This window comes from Macrobrachium nipponense, chromosome 27 (genome assembly GCF_015104395.2).
Source record: "Macrobrachium nipponense isolate FS-2020 chromosome 27, ASM1510439v2, whole genome shotgun sequence".
NCBI classification, from domain to species: Eukaryota; Metazoa; Arthropoda; class Malacostraca; order Decapoda; family Palaemonidae; genus Macrobrachium; species Macrobrachium nipponense.
The window spans coordinates 37,715,995-37,738,471 of record NC_087216.1 but is presented as its reverse complement, the minus strand read 5'-3'; positions in this window follow the sequence as shown (position 1 = coordinate 37,738,471).

The following is a 22,477-nucleotide window of genomic DNA, read 5'->3' as shown; positions in this document are numbered from 1 at the left end:
GCCTAGCCACAAGCAAAGTATGTAGATCTTGGCCACAAGATAGACGATCCCAAGATCTAGATAAACGATCCAGCTACAATCCTTAGTGCCAAAGATCTCTTAACATTTAGAAAAGCTGAATACGTGGAGGAAATGGTTGGAAAGCCAATCAACTCTCTCGGCATTAACTCACCAGTTGATCTAGGCCAGCTCCAAGCGATAAGAGTGAAGTCGTGCAAAAAATCAAACAAAATAAAGTAACTCAGTATCTCCTACGGCAAGAATCATTAACGAATAATGTACTTTAATAAAAAAAAAATTATAACTTTCAAGCATGCCATCACCTGCCCAGCACGAAAGCCCGATATAAAAAAAAAAATAATAAAAAAATAAAAGCTGTCTGCCGAATGCATACCGACCCATATCATGAACATTTCACCTCGGAAAGATATTTGAGAAAATCATCCGGAAAGTAAGAGTCAAACATCAGATAACAACCCAAAAAGCTCATTTATATTTCAATTTTTTTCGACGATTCCCCAGTCTCGAACTTATGAGACCCACGTGAAAACTGAGCGGTTATAAAGAAGTTAAGTATATGTTAGTTTAAGCAGACCACTGAGCTGATTATCAGCTCTCTTAGGCCTGGCCCGAAGGATCAGATATTTTCACGAGGCTAGGAACCAATTGGTTACCTAGCAATGGGACCTACAGCTTACTGTGGTATTCGAATTACATTATATCGAGAAATTAATTTCTAATCACCAGAAATAAATTCCTCTGGTTCCATGTTGTCAGAGCGGGGAATCGAACTCGGGACTACCGATTAGGTAGGAGAGCACGTCCAACGAGGATCTTGAGCGGTTATAAAATTATAGGACGGCCTGTTCCTGGCGCTAAGTCGTAAGGCAAATATTAACAGGGACAGATTCGATCATCTCTTGATCCAGACGGCGACGCCTTTACGATAAAGCACCTGGTGAAAGAAAGACCTGGTACACTTCGACCATGTGAGAGTCATCATCTCTGACGGCCTAAAATGGTCTGTTCCCCGTAGAGTGTAGTGCCGTCAGTGCACCTCATTCGGTGCAATGTAGGCATTACTTAAGGTTCTTTGCAGCGTCCCTTCTGCCCCTAACTGCAATCACTTTCATTCGTTTTACTGTGCCCCCGTTCATATTCCCTTTCTTTCATCCTTACTGTCCACCCTCCCATAACAATTGTTTCATAGTGCAACTGCGAGGTTTTCCTCCTGCAACACTTTTCAAACCTTTTCTGTCAATTTCCGTTTCAGCGCATTATTGGTGACCACATCGAAGTGTGGCCAAATAGACAGACTAAATTTACGAAATTTATGCTGTCAAGCCAAGCGCTGGAACACATCCAGCTCTCGGGAGAGTGAAAAGAGGCAGTTTGCGTGGTTGGACAGCGAGGTAAAGCGATCCAAAAATAAAGAAAATGCTGCATCGCAAGAATCTAAAGGTGGGAATTGGAGAAAATCTCCAAAGGTGCGCCAAGAAGTCTTTTGTTAGAGAGGTTGAACGGCAAGGTTGAAGAAAGGAAGCGGGAATGGAGGTAGAGCAACAGTCTATGAACTGCTAGCTAGACCGACTAGGCATGAAAGATGAACCATAAGAGTATACATACATAAGAAACATGTAAAAAATGCGCCGAAGCAATCGAGTTTTCTGTACAGCGCATAATCAAGGCCACCGAAAATAAATCTATCTTTCGGTGGTGTCGGTATAATGATGTGTGAGCCGTGGCCCATGAAACTCTAAGCCAGCCGTAGTGGCCTGTGCTGTTGCGTTGCCAGACACACGAGCATAGCTAACTTTAACCTTAAATAAGATAAAACTACCGAGGCTAGAAGGCTGCAATTTGGAATGTTTGATGATTGGGGGTGGATGATCAACATACCAATTTGCAGCCCTCTAGCCTCAGTAGTCGTTGTTAAGATCTGAGGGCGGACAGAAAAAGTCATCTCAATAGTTTTCTTTTACAGAGGACTAAAATCGGAGGGCTTCGGTCCAACAGACTACAATCTACCAACAGATTTACCAATACCAGAAATCTGTGCCATTCAATCCACTACAGTCTATTCTGTATCAGATCCAGCCTAGATAGCTCGCACATCACAGTTTGGTTTCACGGCATACTGTAATCAGTTTTGAAGACGGATCAAGCATGATTGATTTCAATAATTGCAACAAAGTAATACTCGAGGAAGGGCCTCGACGAGATGATTCCCACCCCCGGAGCGGGGATCCGAGCTTCAAAAATCTTCAGGTAACTCTCTCTCTCTCTCTCTCTCTCTCTCTCTCTTCCCTCGCTTGGAAATAATTCGTCATGGCATAATATTAACCATTCTCACGCCTTCATTAACCCGCAACAAAAGACTAAACGAGGCGGAAGATCCGATGAAACAAGAATAATAACAACAAAAACAATAATAATCTTTAAGATCAATAACCACATCAGGAAGGGGAGGGGTAGAGTGGATTGGAGCGAGTGTTGTCAATCATTTTGCTCACAAAACGCATTACGTTTGATTCGCTAATCGCGAGCTATTCAGAGATGGCTGAGCAAAGCTCGCCTAGCTAAGCCCTTCATTGTTTAGGTTGCAGAATTGCGCAAGGTGGGTAGCTGGGCGATCTTCGGTTGCAATTGATGGTGGGTGGGTGGCTGAGGCCCTTAATCTGCGTGTGAATGTTTGTCTGTACGTGTGTGGGAGCGTGTTTGTATGTGTCGGGGTATAATGCATACTAGACAGTCCTAATTTGAGGATCCTTGTACTTTGTGGCCATAGAGGTGCGTCACTTCTTTGTCGTCTCGGGATCTGCTTCAAGGAAATGAGTTCATTTTAAGATTTCGGGTACTGGCGAAGCGGTTCAAAACGTGATCTTTTCATGAGAGAGAGAGAGAGAGAGAGAGAGAGAGAGAGAGAGATTACCTCTTAAAACAACCCCCACCCTAACCCCATCAGCCTCTTCAATTTTTTTTCTCTATGTTAATAAGAAAGAGAATTTGCGAGTGTGTGGTTATATGGGAATGAGATCCATTTTCATAATGACAAACTTTCAATGATCTGTAACTTAAACTTCAAGAGACATGGAAAAATATACTTCTAATGCCGTAACCATACAGGGGACTATATTAAGATTTCCCTGAGAGACAGATATCAGAAACAAGAATTCTAAAGCATTTCTCTAGATGTGAGTTCCATGGTCTCAAGGAGTGTTCTTGGTTTTATACCTCTTCCAGAGGTCGTTTGGAAAAATCCGATTTTCTCTCTCGTCTGATCCGAAAGGGTAAAATGGACCATATATCTGCAGAGACAGAGACGAAGTGGATGGCAGTCGAGAGGAACGGAAGGAAGCCAAGAACAATCAAGAATATAAGAGAATGTGAAAGGCGGTTGGAACATAGATATAGTGGGGGCAAATGTATCTGTTCATTTTTTTTAAATTCTTTTTCCTCGTTGCACATTTCTCAACAATTTATAATAAATCATTCCAATGCAATCGTATCCCGCCTTTTGCCCATTGCATCAGCCTATCCCTGACTCCACTTGTTCGCTCTTATCTTTTCCTCTCAGTATTTCTTTTTTTTTTTTTCTTGGCCATTTTGATTGGGATGGGAATATTCATTAATGGACTGCTTTCAACTTAGTTTTGCCGTGGTACTAAAAAAAATAACGTACAACAAACTAATGAAATATTCTTCTGAATGAGGTAAATTTACTTATAATATATATTATATATATATATATATATATATATATATATATATATAATATCTATATATATATATAATATTCTATAATATGAATATATATATATATAATATATATATATATAAGTAAATTTACCTCATTCAGAAGAATATTTCATTAGTTTTGTTGTACGTTATTTTTTTTAGTACCACGGCAAAACTAAGTTGAAAGCAGTCCATTAATGAATATTCCCAATCAAAATGACCCAAAAAAAAAAAAAGAAATTATATATATATATATATATATATATATATATATATATATATATATATATATATATATATATATATATATAATATATATATATATATATATATATATATATATAATATATATATATATATATGTATGGATGTATGTTTGTATATACACACACACATATATATATATATATATATATATATTTATATATATATTTCTATATAAGTCATATTACATTACAGCTGATTCATATACATACAATCGAGCAGAATGTCCTTTAATAGCTAATTCGCCTATCTCGGAATTAATATATTTTCATATATGTTTAACTGAAATGGAATTTTTTAAGTCGATAAGAAATTTGTCGGCTCACGGCGCGAACCATCGAACCCAACAAATTCAGGACGTACAGTGAGGCTTTAAACCACACCGACAAATTTCTTATCGACTAAAAAATTCCCCCTTCGGTTTACATATATGAAAAATATATTAATTCCGAGGTAGAGCGAATTAGATATTAAAGGACATTTGTAGCTCGATATATATATATCATATATATATATATATATATATATATATATACTATATATATATATATATATATGTGTGTGTGTGTGTGTGTGTGTGTGTGTGTATGCATATTGTGTGTGTGTGTGGATTTCAGCAAATAGCTATTAATTAGCAATTAAACTTTTTTTCTGTTTACCAAATCATGGATTTTTGTAAGTAGTGATTAGTTCAGTGCTGTTGTTCGAGGCCAATGGGAAGGAGGAGAGCGAGAGCAAAAGCGACAGTAACACACTCCATCTCTCTCTCTCTTAGATACACAAAGAGATGACAAAGGCATGAAAACGAAGGACGATAATACTTTTTCACTGGATAAGTTTTACATATACATATCGGTTGCTTTAAATTCTCTCTCTTTCTCTCTAATCACCTCAAACTTCTTATTTCACTCTTACCACGATATATAGACACACACAAACACATGTATCTGTATTCCTAATAAGAATTAATGTCCACATTACAATACAAAAGTATCATTTCGCCTCCCTCCATTATATTAACTCTCTCTCTCTCTCTCTTTCTCTCCTACACACACACCACACACACACACACACCATCACCACCGAGCATCTCGCTCTATTTTCACACAGTGAAAGAATGCAGGCAAAAAAAAAAGAAAAAAAAGAAAGCCCTTATTCTATTCCCAAGCCCTTCTCTCTCCATACCTCTTTCCCTTCCTATGCACCTCCCTCACCTGCTCCCCACTCGCCGCTTTCTTTTCCTTCTCCTCCTCCTCCTCCCCCCTCCCTCCGCTTTCCCCACTCCTCCATCACCCCTCATCGGCCTCCCCTCCCCATTCTTGTGGTTCCAAGAGACCTCCATTGAGGGAGAAAGGTCTATCCATCCCTCTCTCTCTGCAGATGCGTCTCTCCCTCTAGTATGACGGAAGGAGAAAAAGAAGAAGAAAAAGAAGAAAAAGAAAAAGAAGAAGAATGGTCTGTGGAGGGAAAAACCTGTTTTCTCATTTCTTCCCTTCTGGCCGTGACATTCGTAGAAATTGTCCTCATGGAGAGAGAGAGAGAGAGAGAGTGGATTAGGATGACATATCTCTTCGAGAAGGAAGAGAGGGAAGCAATAAAAGAGAGAGAGTTCAGTAAAGCAGGTACGACAAGAAAGTAAACAGAGAGAGAGAGAGAGAGAGCAATCTCTTTGAGAAGAGGGAGGAAAGCAGAGAGAGAGAGAGAGAGAGAGAGAGAGAGAGGAGAGAGAGAGAGAGAGAGAGAATTAACTATTTCTTTGAGAAGAAAGGAGGAGGAAAGCAATAAGAGAGAGAGTGAGAGAAACTCACCTGCTCTTTGAATACTTCGCAAATGATGAATTCTATAGATGCGACGCCCAATTTTATTATTCAGATTATAACAGGGTATGTATATGTTCCTATCTATGGTGCATCAGTCACAACAGTGATGTCAGAACCCCAATTCTCGCCTATGATGTGTGAATCAAAAGATGCTTTCTGTTGCATAACAATCACCATACATCCCTTTTAGCTGACTATTCCATTTTCCCATTGTCCATTAAGATGGATCAGTCACAGCGTGCTTCCTGGTATATCCCATTATAAAGCCACACTCAGTACATTTCCATAACATCTCTAACATCCCACCTTGCTATTGTCAAGTGAAAGTCAAAATGTGACACCTTCCACGACCATTTTCCATTATGACGTGACAGACATGATGGCCTACTTGACATACACGCTTTCATGTGACGTGACAATCACATGCCTTCTGACAAGAGGTATTAATGGGAGCAACTAGCATCCATGTCCCCCATATGACGCGGCAATTAGAACATGGTGTTTTCGGTTAAGCTGACTTTATGCCTGCACGGACTCTTGCTCATAGAGCAGCCCGTAAAAATGAAAACATTTTTGACATGGCCTCTGTCCGTGTTACTACCAGGGTCCTCCGTAAGACGGGAGATTCGCAAAGTTCTTCCTGACATGACATCTGCCGCATAACACTGCAATCAAAATATTTTTTACCTGTTCGTTGTCAGTTAGATACACACTTGTTTGTGTGAGGCCTCAATCAAAGCACGTTGCATCCAGGATCTGGTTGCATGATTTGCACAAAGGTTGCAGTATACCACCAGATGGTTGTTAAAGGTTATCACCATTGGATGTAAAACACGGTACGACGGATCAAATTCGTTCTTACCCAGGAAGACATAGATAAAGATAACAATGGGTAAGAATAAACTAAGCAGACAAGCAGACGATCCTCCTGACCTCATTTATCTGGAAACTGGGTCGAAGGCATGAATAAATGGGACACGAAATTATGGTTACGAGAGAGGCGCTGGCTCCTTTTCGACTGCTAATGGAAATGGATTAGGCCCCAGACGCTAACTGTAGTTCCCGGGTTAATGGCTAGCAGTATGGTTGTGTGTGTGTGTGTGTGTGTGTTTTGTAGGTATGCTCTTTGCGATGAGAGAGAGAGAGAGAGAGAGAGAGAGAGAGAGAGAGAGAGAGAGAGAGAGAGAGGGAACTGGTGACAGGTTACAACTTCCGTTTAAGGCTGGATATTATGACTTTAGAAGTTTAGATGTAAGAAAAACGGCAAGTGGCAGCCCCACTCTCTTTGTTAATTATTCCTTTTTTATTTTCCTTCGCCTATTCAACAACGAAATTACTGATTAATATATGTTACTGATTAAGTATTTGAGGTTACTAGCATCTTCTATGAACTCCTAGAATATGGTTATTTTAGTGACCCTGGTCGTTGTGACGCTAGATAATTCGCAAGCATTCAAGCAATTGACAAGTGTGGCCGCTTGTTTTGCAACTGATGGCCATTTTAGTTGACTGCAAAATTTTGTGTCCTTAGCGAATAATAATAAAAATGCAGCGTTTTAATACTCTAATAGTGTTCTAAGGCAAGCTGCAGATTTTTGGCTTAATTAGACCTAAACAGTATCGTTATATGACGCAGAGAATATAAATGTATAATCAATATTAAGCTCTCGGAAAAGTCGCTATTCATGTTATGTATGGAGGAAAGGTTGATACTATAAATATCACCTAGACAGATATCAAGAACAGGAGGGATCCATCAAGAAGTTTGGTTGTACACATCAGAGATAGGCTGTAGTTTGATTATTTGTGTAAGCGCGATGTTATCAGAGAAGGAGGCTTATTGGCTATGGACTTGTATCAGGAATGATTCGAACCCTAGAAATGCCTAGATTGTGTCCTACCCTTTACAGAAACTAGAAGCTAAATTAAATTATGAATTAAAGAAAAATATTTAGAGCAGATATTATTTTGGGGAAAAATAAACCGTTTGAAAGATGATTTGAGGATATTTACCAGAGAGAGAGAGAGAGAGGAGAGAGAGAGAGAGAGAGAGAGAGAGAGAGAGATCTTGAGTATAGTTTCCTGGAAAACAGATTCTTTGGAAAAAAAACAAAGCTTTAGAGAAGTATTTCAGAAAAAAAAGGAACCTCTGCAGAAGATACTGTGAAAAATATAAGCACTTAAACATTTCACTAAAGATAATTTCCAAAGATACTAGTAGAAATACAACCATGAACTTTAAATATATGTGGACAGTTAAAAAATATGATAGGTATAGCACAAATGCTCCATTCCCTAACTTCTTGGCTCATGTTTAATTTGGAAATCTTTAATTAGAGATCGTTAAGTCCAAGTAAATATACACACGATATGTGGGTGTGGTGTTTAAAAATCCTGCATGTTTCTTTTGCAGATGATGCTGAATCCAACTCTTTCGAATCTCACAGAATAAATTCAGCATACTCAAAAATACTATCAAGATTAGTTGGAGACCTGTCTATCGCATTTACAAGTTTTTACGATTTTTTTCTAGTTTTCTTTTATCTTCATTATCAGACTCGCATAAATTACGGGAAAGTAGCTTGTGTCGTATTAAATTTCATATTCCAGATCTCAATACTGGTCTCTGACAATATCGTTCGTTTAGTTCCCTGTGCTTGATGTTTATAGTTTTCCACGGTTCTGATCCACCTTAATTGCTTTTAGATCCTTTTAGATCACAAGTAGCATTAACGAGGCAGTTAATTCGAACAATTTTGCCCTTTCTTTTGTGAGGCTCAATGCCACACAGTTTCTCAGAAGTTTAATTAGGGCTGTGATCAAACTGAACAAAGCTCTCCTTAATCGTGCAGTTGGACCTTTGGCACTGCAGAAGTTGAAAACCGGTACAAACGCAATTTTGCTGAGCGAGTTCCATTTCACATTTGTGTATTTCGTCTTATTTGCTTTGCCTTGTTATTTCTTTAGTATAGTCAATACTTTACGTTTTCCTTATTTTTCATTTCCGGACTGCTTTTCCTATTGGGTGCTAGGCTCGTTACAGCCCGCTTTCCCAGCTAGAAGTTTGCTTAGCTATGTTTGATAATAATGATAACCAAATGTTCATGGTCTTTCACATCATTTTTGCTGCTGAACGGTGCCAAACCAACATATTTAAATCGTTTTGTTCTCGGTAACGACCTCTTGTAATTAGTTATGACGCCATTTGCGAGAAGTTTTGGGATAATGCCAAAGATTTTGGAGAAATGAGGATGTTGTGAAGGTGAACCTGGCCTGGCGACGGGTCACTCGTGTTGGTAAAAGTATAGTGATATTTTACGGTCTTTGGTAACTGCCTGTGCATGAATTTTAAATCTCATTTTGCTTGATTGCATAATTTCGTGACCTCTTCTAATGTTTCACTTATATCCATAGCCAAAATAAAGCTATTAACATAATATGTCTTCCAAGTACACTGTACGCGCGCAGGTCACGTGAAACTTGGGTGTATGGCACTAACTACATAATGAGAAAAACTCGCATACATACATATGTGGATGTATTAGCGTGTATGTCATTTCAAGATCTTACCTAATAGAGATTTCCGAGGCTTCATCTCAATGATCATGATGATGATGATGATGATGATGAAGTTGAATAATGAGAAGGATGGCTGTCCGCGTATCCAGCTCCCCAGGCAGAAACATCATTGCAGGACACAAAGGAAACACATAGAAGCATTGCAACAACAGTCGATTTCTTGCTTAGAATATCATCATCGTTTCATAAGTTTTCTGTCAAATTGACGAGAGGGTAACGATGATTTTTGAACAAAAAATTGGGCAATGGACAAAACGAATAAAGTACGATGTAGAGTTTTCTCTGTCTGTCTCTCTCTAGAAGAAAGGAAAGGAAACGCAGTGAACAAAACTAAAATGTATAACGGAACAATTTCTTCTCCTCTCTCTCTCTCTCTCTCTCTCAGTCCCTCGGAAAATGATCACGTGACCCGTTTTCTTCCCAGGGAGTCTCTAGAGGAACGAATTCTTATCTTTATCAGACCTTCATGCTTATCGCCGCAGGTTACGTGCGCCTTTACTCTTTGTACTGTAACAACCGTTGTACCTTTATCATTGATAAGGCTCTACTATTTTTTATCATAATTAATAATGGTATCATTCTGAACTGGCAAATCAAGCCTCTGCTGAATACATGACGAAATATGAACACCTGTAAAACCAAAAACTTTATATATATATATATATATATATATATATATATATATATATATATATATATAAGTCATATCACATTTCCGTGATTCATATACATGAACTTTTAGCCTCTCGCGGTGGTGTAGTAGGTAAAGCTTCACTGACGTTCCTGGGCTTGAAAGGATCCACAGGTTCGCGCCCTGGTCCAGGCAAATCTATTATCGAGAAAAATTCCCCTTCGGTTAAGCATATATGAAAATAAAATTAATTCCGAGGTAGAGCGAATTAGATATTAAAGGACATTGTAGCTCGATATATATATATATAGTATAAATATATAATATATAGATAGTATAGATATAGATACACACACACACATATATATATATATATATATATATATATATATATATATTTATATATATATATATATAAATAACTTGATCACGAAATATATAAAACGCGATGCTATGCATAAATAAAGGTAATGCCACGTAAGAAAAATGAAAAGACGAGAAATGCCGAGATCTTTCGGTCTACACAACCCTTTATTAAGTAAAGGTGTGTGTATATATATATATATATATATATATATGTATATATATATATGTATGTAGTATGTATATATATATATATATAGATATATATATGTGTGTGTGTGTGTGTGTGTGTGCGTGTGAGCTCGTATGATATAGATAAAACTTAGTAATTTCAACTCTTGAAAATTTGTTTTCGAGCTTATATATGGATTATTTGTCAAATTCATTTACTCTGTTTGGCAACTCTTATTTTCTTCATGTTTCCTCAGATTACTGCCTCAATTTCATCACGTTAGCTCAGTCTTTTGTATGTTCCAGATCACATCCCACGCAAAGCGTTCAATATTTCTTGTCAATTATTGCGATTCATTCACGAATTCCTCAGAACACCAAGTAAAATAAAAAGATTATTGAAAAATGTTTAAACGAATGCTAGATAAGCAATGAACAGACAATGACATTCATAAATCAAATGATAGCTCCTTCAAAACGGAGATGTACGGGAAAATGGAAACAAGGGTAGCCTCTCTCTCTCCTCTCTTCACATTATTATCCCAGGAAATGCCGAGTGTCCTCCGCGTTAGCCCGGGGGCGCCTTCATCCTTTCGAAAGGACTGGCCGGTAACCCGTTACTTGGGACAATCCGTTACATACTACATCCTCCAGCCGCGGACTTATCAGGGATCTTCGAGACACAACACATACATTAGACCCATTCCTCGAAGACCTACCTTTCTCCTTGCCAAGGGCACTGGTTGGTTTTGCCTCCCCGCTATTGTGTAGGGGCGGAAGGGACAAGGAAAAGAACAACGTAAGCATGTACAGCATACGGAATGGACTATAGGAGGGAGTAAGGAACAGAGGAGAGAACGAGGATAGGAAGTAGTCATGATATTGGAACATATCTTGAAATAGAGAGAAAAGGTTTGATTTGGGAAATGGGGTCTGCGAAAAGCATAAGCAAGCATATAATTTACAACTGCATAGCTGTCTGATGTGGAGAGAGAGAGAGAGAGAGAGAGAGAGAGAGAGAGAGAGAGAGAACATTCAATAAGATAATCAACGATTACGCAAACTCGGTTAAACTATCAACAAATACCCCCGAGGATTATTCATCTCGACAGAGAATAAACAGTCACTGAAGCATCTGTTATTGTTCGTTGAACTGCGCTTGATCATTGTTCCATGGCTAGCCTACAAAAACAAATGGATTTTCATTACAATAAAAAAAAAAAGTTAAAAAGAGTGAATTTTTTGCAAGCCGTGATATCCAGTGAAAAATCTCGCTTTCTCTCTCCACACACACATATATATATCATATATATACATATGAATTCCGACACATTTGAAAGATCTAGGGATTACAATGATTTTTAAAGGTTCATTGATGAAAAACTTCCCTAGTATTTTTGTATCCACTACAATCCTTTTAGAAAATCTGGATTTTCAATAAAACTTTTGGTAGAACCACGATCGCAAATTTTAGGAGGATAAGATTTCAATGTTAATTACGTTTATTGCCCTTAGAATCCACAGAAATACGCAATACGCATGCTATACACACACACATCCACTCAAGCGCACACACGCATATATATATATATATATATATATATGTGTGTGTGTGTGTGTGTGTGTGTGTGTGTGTGTGTGTGTAATTTTGGTAATCTTCTTAGGCACGAAGATATAGTAATTCCGTTGTATTCCACATAGTAAAATGAAAAAGGTATGTGTCAGAAAATGCCCAACAGTTTCGTTCTCCAATGGACCTCTTCTAGGAGAGCTTATAAACGCTCAAAAAGAGTCCATTGGAGGACGAAACTGTTGGGCATTTTCTGACACATACCTTTTTCATTTTCCTAGGTGGAATACAACGGAATATATATATATATATATATATATATATATATATATATATATATATATATATATATATATATATATATAAATAAATAGGATATGTATGTATATATATATGTGTGTGTTCGTTTGCACATGTTGTCTTGGGATCTCACCATTCCTGTCAGGATATGAATTACTATGAAATTCAAGGTCAAGAAAGTCGGGAGAGAGAAAGGGGTGGGGAGGGAGAAAGGGACAGAGTCCCGTTATTTCTCTTTGGTGAATGTCCTTTAATCAACTTGGCTTTCACATTCGTTCACAACCCTTTTTTCTTTATTTATTTAAGAATGTGTTTGGCTTACGATATGTTTTACTATTTTGATTTCTGTCTCTGGAACTCCTTACTATTCTGCAAAAGATGTTTTATCCTATTTCTAATATCAAATAACATCTGGCTTTATGCTAGCACGGCGCCTTGCTCCTGGAGCGACCGAAACAATAAGAAAACCAATATCTTACAGTAAGTTATTTTTGCTTCTGAATCTTAAAAATAAGTAATGGCTACAACTATCTAGAAATTACTTTTCCACTATTTCTATGACTAAGAAAATGGTATAAATGTATACACAATACACACACACATATATATATGCATGTATGTATATACATGTATATACACATTCTCCAGGTGTGTTGGATTCTAGGTACTTATCTCCTTATAATCCCTGTCACTTCCTTGTCATCTCAGATTCTCATGTATGTCAGTCGGTCTGCTAAATAAAGGACGTGAGTCGAAAGATCTTGCAGCTACTCCAGTGTTTCACTTTCCTTCGTGACTTATACCTTTATTTACACATATGTTTGTAAACATGTATATATATAATTATGTATATTTTTACTCAGCTTCTGATATGTAACGTTCCATTATTATTCAGGAGATGAAACCTATTCATATGGAACAAGCCCATGGGGGCCATTGACTTGAAATTCAAGCTTCCAGAGAATATGGTGTTTATTAAGAAGAAGAAAGACGAGGTAAAGGAGATTTCATGTTCCGCTAAAAGAGAGTGAGAAGTCAGATTCATTTCTCCGGAGGCCTAACAAGCCTTATATACCGTTCCGAAGCTCGGACCAGGGTGCCTTCATTCAAGACTTATTTATGGGTCAGCGGAGACAGACTCGGCCGGGCTAGACCATAGTAAGTTTAAATGTTGAGTTTATTACCCGGACTAGCGTTGTTACCCAGTAGGAAGGCAGTGCAGTCAGAGCACCTCACGCGGTGCACTGTGAGCCTTACTTTTGTTTGTTTGTATGGTGCTTTTACGTTGCATGGAACTAGTGGTTATTCAGCAACGGGACCAACAGCTTTACGTGACTTCCGAACCACGTCGAGAGTGAACTTCTATCACCAGAAATACACATCTCTCACAATGGGTGTGAGCCTTACTGGAGTTGTTTGTAGCATCCCATAGGCCCTTAGCTTCATGGGCCGTTTAGCCTTTAGCTTTTCTCCCTTCCTGTCTTCAGTCTTGCTGTCGAACCTCTTTCCAACTATCACTTCTACTGGCCCCCTCTTTTCAACGTCAGAAGCGCTTAATGGCCGAAAGTGCACCAGTCTTTGGCTTGGCAGCTTAAATTTCATAAAATTATTTCAGGACTATCGCATTCAGTATACACGAAAATAGTCTTGGGTATATATCTTGTTTGACATCGTAGATTTAAACAATTGTCAGAAACGTCTTTCAGTTTTATTCTGAAGACTGAAAAAGAAACCCACAAAATCAATGATTTTGTGGATTTCTTTTTCAATCAATTGTCAGTATTATGATTATTACTGTATCAACGCTAGATATTTTTAGAACAGATTTCTTTTTGACATTCTTCAAAAGAAAAGTTAGTAAGGGCAATGACCCGAAGGTTTCAACATAATGTTTTTTTCTTTGACCGTAAAGGCATTTCCACCAGAACCTCTTTCAGTTTATCTTTCCGTCAACCATATCGCCCCAACCCACAGGGCCTCTAGCTCACCCCCAACAACCCCCGCCCCCTCTAAAAGCCTCCAAACCCCACCAACCGCCCGCCCCCTGTCCCTAGCCACCGAACTTTCTCGTTATTTAACTAATGTTGAGAGTAAACGTAATAATGATAATGACAGTAGTAAGCAAAGAAATGAAAAGTAAGACCAGCTATTGCTTTGCTGGGCATGAATATTGGAATATTTACATGAAGCTTTCGAAACACAGCCCAAGCAAGGATACTTTCACAATATACCTAGACTGTGGATACATTAACAAGTAACACAACGTGGTTCCCCGGATACACAGAAGAGTGTAGTGTATTAAAACGACTTTGAAATTCATATTCATTTGAAATAATCCAGTTTTTATTGACGAAATCCTTGAAAGTCGAGACACAGTTATATTATGTATTACTCATCACATTGAAGACATTTTGATTCTTAATTCGTTTCATCAAGAGTTGATTTGTAAACATTCACTAAGATCATAACTCGACATCTAAAAATGCTGTACTGGAAATAAGAGCTCTTCATACCCTCCTGAAATAGCAATAAAGTATGCAGAAATAAATGAAATATAAATGGTAATAGTATTTATGATAATCATGAAAGAAATTAATTTAATTATGGAAGGCTTTCAGTCTATAACAAGTCAAAAATGCGCAATCGAGTTTTCTGTACAGCATATAATGCTGTATGAAACTCTCAGCCACGACCCGATGGTCTTTTCTGCTGTTGGTACTTATAGCGATCATAGCTAACTTTAACTTTAAATAAAATAAATACTACTGAGGATAAAGGGTTGCAATTTGGCAGGTTTGATGATTGGAGGGTGGATGATCAACATACCAATTTGCAGCCCTCTAGTCTCGGTAGTTTTTAAGATCTTAGGGCTGACAGACAAACAGCCATCTCAATAGTACTCTTTTACAGAAAACTGAAAATGGTTACGTCATTCCGGGAAAGCCGCTACAGCAGCCGAGGCCAGTCGACGACATCAGTCCAAACAATCAGTATCATCGTCGAAGCGACGGATTCAATAATCCTGACACGTGCCCTGTCCAGGACTCCCCAACGGCCTCTGGTAGATATTCACATATGTATCACTCCGTGTCGAAATCAACGCTCATGCTTTAATGACATACTAATGAGCACACTTTTTAATACATGTTTGTCATCGATATTCAAATAAACATATACTGTTGAATATTTATTTCTTAATGATATACTAATAAGCATACCCACTAATAAATGTTTGTTTCTATGTGTTAGTAAACACATCCTTGGTATATATATTCAAGTTTTAATTGTATGTATTTGAGTATTAACATGTGCGTCCTTCACTGAATGTTTATATTATCTGGAGAATAAACTTAAATTGTGATGATACAATGAATCCAGGATTCGATATCTATTCCCATATGTATGTGAGAACGTATCCATAAACCGGCTGGTTAATAAATAGGAATTGATCACTGAATGTACAAACATACAAACAGACATATACAGACGACACATGGATGACGACACCCAGAGGGTAATAAAACTTCTGCCTGAATGGCCCTGTCATTAGTCCGGCCTCCTTTGTATCCAGGTTTTATGGGGAATATCTTGGCTCTCTCGATTATTCAAGGTTATTCACAAATCTCTCTTTATGGTGGATTCGTTGGCTTCGTTTATCTATTCAGTACCATTCATCGTCAACTAAAAGCGTTGGGTTGATGACAAAGAATCTTAATGCAATGATTTATTTACAACAGCGGAAAGTAGCTACCTACTCTCGCTCGCAAATGACCAAGGTTTGTCTGACACTGAACTGGGATGTTGACAATAGGATTCACATCTTAATTTATTACTATGATTATTATTATTATTATCATTACAGTAGATGAAACCTATTCACACTGAACAAGCACACAGGAGCCAATGACTTGAAATTCAACCTCCACTGCAGCAGTAACTGATCATGATACAGAGCCAGTGATCTTTCATCACCCTACGTTAGACGGGAACCCGCGACTTCTGAGTGGCGTACCGCGACACTGACCACTATATTAGGAATATTTTTATTACCTCACAACAGGATCGAATCTAGGAACCAGTTGGTGGCTCCCTCGCCTTTCACACAGAACAAGTCCTTGGTTGTTCGGAATGTCGTGCAGAAATTTATTTCTACTACATATGATAGTGTGTTGATCTCCATCCATTATCACTAGTACTGACCTACCCAGCTCTGATTGGGATAACTGAAACTTGCTCTCTGCTCTCTCTCTCCAACCATCTCCGTCTCTTTCCCTCTTTCTTCTCACTAATACCAATTCTCTCTCTCTATATCTCACTCACTTTTTCCATGTTTCTCTTACCTAACACCCCCTCTACTCTCTCTCGCTCCTTTCTCTTACTCTCTCCAACCATCACTGTCTCTATCCCTCTTTGTTCTCACTAGTACCAACTCTCTCTCTCTCTTCTCCCGAACACTCGCTCTTCTCTGTCCCTGTCTCCCTCTAACCCTCTCTGTCTTTTATCCTCTTTCTTCTTCCTAACACCCCGTCTACTCTCTGTCACTCTCATTCGCTCTGTCAACCATCTTCTCAAACTCCACCCTCTTTGATGTCATTGATGTTTACCCTATAGTATTCTTTTCCAAATGATAAGTCATATGTTTACATAAATTATGCATGATAAATTCGTGAAGTAACTAAGTCTACGGGCAGAATCAACTTCTTTGAAGTGGGGGAGGTAGGATGAAATACTATTATAAACCTGCCAATATTCATGCCCATCGGACCAGCTGTTTGGCCATGATTGAATGACAGACGGATGGACAGACATAATGCCCATTATAGTAAGATCCGAGGAATTTCTGAGTTAATAACAAGAAAAGCTTCAGAAATAATCATTGATTTATATTCCCACTCATAAAAAGAACCAACGATTCACTTTAATCAACTGAAGAAACAATTTTCTTTTAAGCCACCCAGTGATGTAACATTGCTACTTGACCAATAAATGTTATAAAAGTACAGTTCAATAAATCTCATTTTGGTAAACAATAAGAATTTTTGCAAAGTGGATATTTTCACAAAAGACATATTAAACATACAGATACATAGAAAATATCTATAAGGTAACTAATTTGTAATTAATTCAGTGATTTTATCTTTAAGGTCATTCTTAAACATTTTACTAATACAGGAGACCAAATACTACAAGCCAAAGGTAAAATTACAATTGCAAGTAAGTTGTATAATGACGGATTCTAAAAGATTTTGTGAAAAGAAATCTTGCAATCTAGCAATAACTGAACTGCCGGTCCAATGTATCCTGTGAGAGTTTTGATTTCTGTGAATGAATATAGCATTGGATGTTTGCCCCATTTTGACAGAAGACTTATGCTGTTTAATTCTTACTTCTAAATCCTTGCCATATTGGCCGATATAAAAAAAAAAGGCAGTCCAAACATGGAATTTTGTATATTATGTTGTTGCTTTCCTTAGGGCCATTTTGTATTAATATTCCTTTCATAAAAGTGTGTTATAGGAAAAAACAAGGTGCTCATTAAAAGATTTTAGCAATGATTTAATGGTTTCAAAGCAGCTTAAACAAAGCAAGCTAAGAATGTTCTTAGAAGTTTCTTTCTCCAAGTTACCTTCACTATAAAACTTTTTGTGGGCTATATTATAGCAGATTTCTACTATATGTGAAGGATGACAAAAATCTGTCCCTTTTTTTTCTTATGTATTCTATTTTTCTATCCAAATATTGAGGACGAACAATGTGCAATGTTCGTAAAAACATGAAAGAAAAAAATTTATATTTTGATATTAAGATGGTGGCCTGAATAAAAATGGACATAAGTTAAATTGTTGGTTGGTTTCCTATAAATATTGAATTTGCATTGAAATATAACCTCTATGTATTAAAACATCTAAGAAAGGGAGACATTTGTCTTTTTCTAATTATAAAGTAAACTTTACTGATGGTACCTGGTTATTGAAATTAGAGTAAATCATTTACATCTATACCAGCAGGCAAAACAGTTAAGATATCGTCAACATATCTACCACTTCTAAGGAATATAAATGATATTAGGTAAATTGCGTTTTCCAAAGAATTCCATATACAAGTTTCATTTCCTTCGTAGATTTTATCTTTATTTATATAATTCATCAGGTTCCACATTTTCGTGATTCAGTTATGCATACATATATATGTATGTATGTATGTATGTATATATATATATATATATATATATATATGTATATATATATATATATATATATATAGGAAAAAAACTAATACAATAACATATGTTATATACTGTTTCTGACAACGGAATGCAAATTTCCTTAAGAGCGTCCGTTGCGTCACGCCACAACAGGAAAAGCAACAACTATAGCTCTCATTGGCTCCCTGTGTAGCAAAGGTGAACGTGACGTCACTACAACCAGTACTGAATGAATCAATCGTTACAACCGTTTTTCCCTAGCGGGTTAAAACGTGGTTAAGTGTTTTGGTCAATGGGACTCTCGTTCCAAGTAGCCATTACTATTTTTCGATAAGAATAATGGTAATTGCTTAAAAGGTCTCTTTCAATAAGAAAAGTCCATAGGCTGAAAATGTATTTTATCTCTGTTGAATAAAGACTGAATTCACTGACCTTTGTTGCTTTCTGTGCAAAAAAGGATTGTTTTGATGTCGTCATAAATCATCATTTGCTACAAAGCTGTTTACACTTCATAATTTCTAAGTAATGTTCATAATTTTCACTGAGTCACTACAAAAGCAACCTAATTAATCTATAATCATTTGTGAATAGACACATATTATAACACACACAATATATATATATATATATATATATATATATATATATATATATATATATGTGTGTGTGTGTGTGTGTGTGTGTGTGTGTGTGTGTGTGTGTATGCGAGTGTGTATGTATCGCTGAAGTGGAAATCACAGTCATTTGTACTCGTTTTGCTATGACTCCGCTAGTATACGGAAACCTGTACTAAATATGCGACCGTTGACTCATATACGAAATCCAGCAGACACTGTACAACAATAACTGCCCTTATTCTTTAGGATAGCTTCTGCAAAAGTACCTTGAACCCTAACGCCGAAAACCACTGGGCCTCCGTAACATTTTGTAAAGGACAGATATTCTTGGGGTAAGCAGCCCATATTGACAGAAGGTGAAACCGTTCTCACTACTCAGAGAGAGAGAGAGAGAGAGAGAGGACGAGAGAGAGAGAGAGAGAGAGATCAAAATGAAAATGTCTGATTATATATATATATATATATATATATATATATATATATATATATATATATATATATATATATATAGCATTTCACAACTTCGTATTTGGCGCAAAGGGAGTTAGCTCCGCTTAGCGTCCCTCGCTCTTAAATTGCGTCGCATCGCAAGACGAGCTTTCGAATCAAGCGGAAACCGTTACTTATTGGCTTTCCGGAATGACTAATACTTCTCCGTTGATGAAGGGGAAGGGGCCTCGAAGAGAGAGAGAGAGAGAGAGAGAGAGAGAGAGAGGAGAAAGAGAGAGGAGAGAGAGAATAGAAGAGAGATTTAAGAGCAGGACCCAATGGGTTGAAAGCAGGACCCAGGGTCCAGGTTGAAAGATATTTCTTGTCTCGAATCCATTCCACACATCAGTTTATCCTATAATGCGTCTAATGGTTTAGGACGTCAACAGACTTCATATATTATTGGAAGATTTTAAACAAACATGGTTACACATGTATACAAAAAACCCTAAATATTCTTTAGAATAAGAAATAAATGACGTGTAATAAAAAAAAGTACGCATTTTTTTTGCCATACGTTGTATAGGCAGGTCACATTGGTCAAATAGCATTTCGCAACAGCACGGGATAGGGTGGGTGGTAGGGGCTGGGTGACGAGGGCGGATGACGAACGAGGCTTTGAAAGGGCTTACATGACGCAACAGAGGGGAGAGAGAACGCCAGGGACCAAGACAAGGGAAACGAAGAAAGGAAAGAAGGAAAAAAGGGAGGGAAAGACGCTAGGATTGTGTTGAGGGGTGGGGGAAGGAAGGTAAGGGCATACTTGGAGGCTAGATTCCGAAGCGTTGTTTTGACAGAGAGAGTTTTGGAACTTGAGGCGTCCGTCATGTAACCTCCTCTATGGATTCATTAGTCGTAACCACGTGCGTCTCAGTTTTAGTTTTCAACATTATGCAATGCATGGATGCATGTGAAAACAATTTACTGTCTACTGTTATTAGCGATGTTTCAAGAGGCGAAACGTCATTGTCTTCAGAGATATTTCCGCTTTCAATACCGCCTAGAATTGTTTCCCACGTTTTATGTTATGAATTTGCAAAGGCTTCAAGACAGGCATTCAAATTATAAACCAGTATGCATTTCCCTTTGCTTGAACAGGAGGAGGAAAGTACGATAAACAGTTCTTAAAAATTCTCGATTCATCTTTAAAATGTGCACATGCCCAGGAATACAAGAATGTTTACGTGTAATAACAGAGAGCAAAAATAAAGGATGGACTCAACCTGTTTAACGCACGTGTTGTTGAAAACCAAAAAGAAACGCCTGACGGAGCCATTCGTATAGAGAAAGTGTGTGCGTAGGAGCTCGTTGTCCTTATTTGTGTATTTACTACCTCAAGGGATGTCGATCTTGTATTCACACTCTTCGGGGAAGATGCACACTACAGTATTTGCAATAGACAGATTAATCACACAAATTTCACATGCAAAAAATCTTACTTTAATTGAGTAGACAAGTTTGCTAGAGAGATTGTGCGAATACATTATATTTCGACCGCATGAATTAGCATGTTTTACAAATTTCAAATATTTATCGAAGCAGGTTTAAGATGTTAAGATGTAAAAACAACTCGTATTAAAATTGCATCATATATATATACATAATACAACGGTATTTCATATCTTTCACCATTAAAATGAATATATTTTTATTGTTTTGTGATAGATTTAATTTACCCTGTAGGTTAGAAATAATACAAAATAATTCCATTGATATAGTGAAAGTAAACACTTCAATATCAAAGGGAGATACTTTGCCCTACTATTTAAGAAGGCTATTGGAGTCGGGACGGCAATGGGTGTGGGTGGTTGGCTTGGGCCTTGGTCTAGTGGCTGGGGCTGTGGTTGTTGCTTCAAAGTCCGGATGTAATCATCTCGCGAGAACTGCCTTGCGCTCGATTTCAAGTCATGGCGACTATCAACCCTTTTGACACAAGAACAGTGAACATACAGATACAGATTGCGTATGAGGAGGTTCTACCATTTTTGTTTTAACTGTCCTCACATTTTTGTGTGCGAGCGGTTTGATCTTTGGACACGTGCATATGTTAAAACACAATGGTATTTGCCATAATAGAAATAAAAATTACATAAAAAAACACGGTTATTTTTTTGGTACAAAACTTTCAAAATCTTGAAACCATCGTTCATTATCGCGAGACGTAGCCCAGAAAAGTTTTATTCTGTTGAATTGATTAATCTGTAATAACAAGACATGCAAACCTGTAAATGCGGCCAAGTTGTTTTTAACGATCAAAACAAAACAAACTTTTTCATGTAAATCCACATACATCTCTATTACAGGTATTTCACGCTCTCGCGCAATAGATCTGTGAGAATCCTGTTAAATATTTAAATACTTATTTTCATCTTCGTCAACACCGTCTAACTTTCGATCTGAAGAGAATTTGACAGCCCATAGCATCGATTTTGGTGATTTGCTTAAGAAAATACTGAATAACTTTTAAATGGAAACCGAATGAGGAAACATGCAGGAAGAAAACGTACAAGCTTCTTCAACACTTCAGTTGCTCCTATTCCACTCCACGTGTCCTCTGTGGAAGGGAAATGAGGTCACTGCTTCCTTTCTTTTCAGGATGTTGCCATACACCCGTCTCCCATTATTGGGATTTCCGTCAATTTTCTTATGAATAATTTTATAATTAGCAGACGCCAACAACCTGCTTCTTCATGGTAGTGCCTCTTATCGGTGTACAAAAAAGGGGTTCTT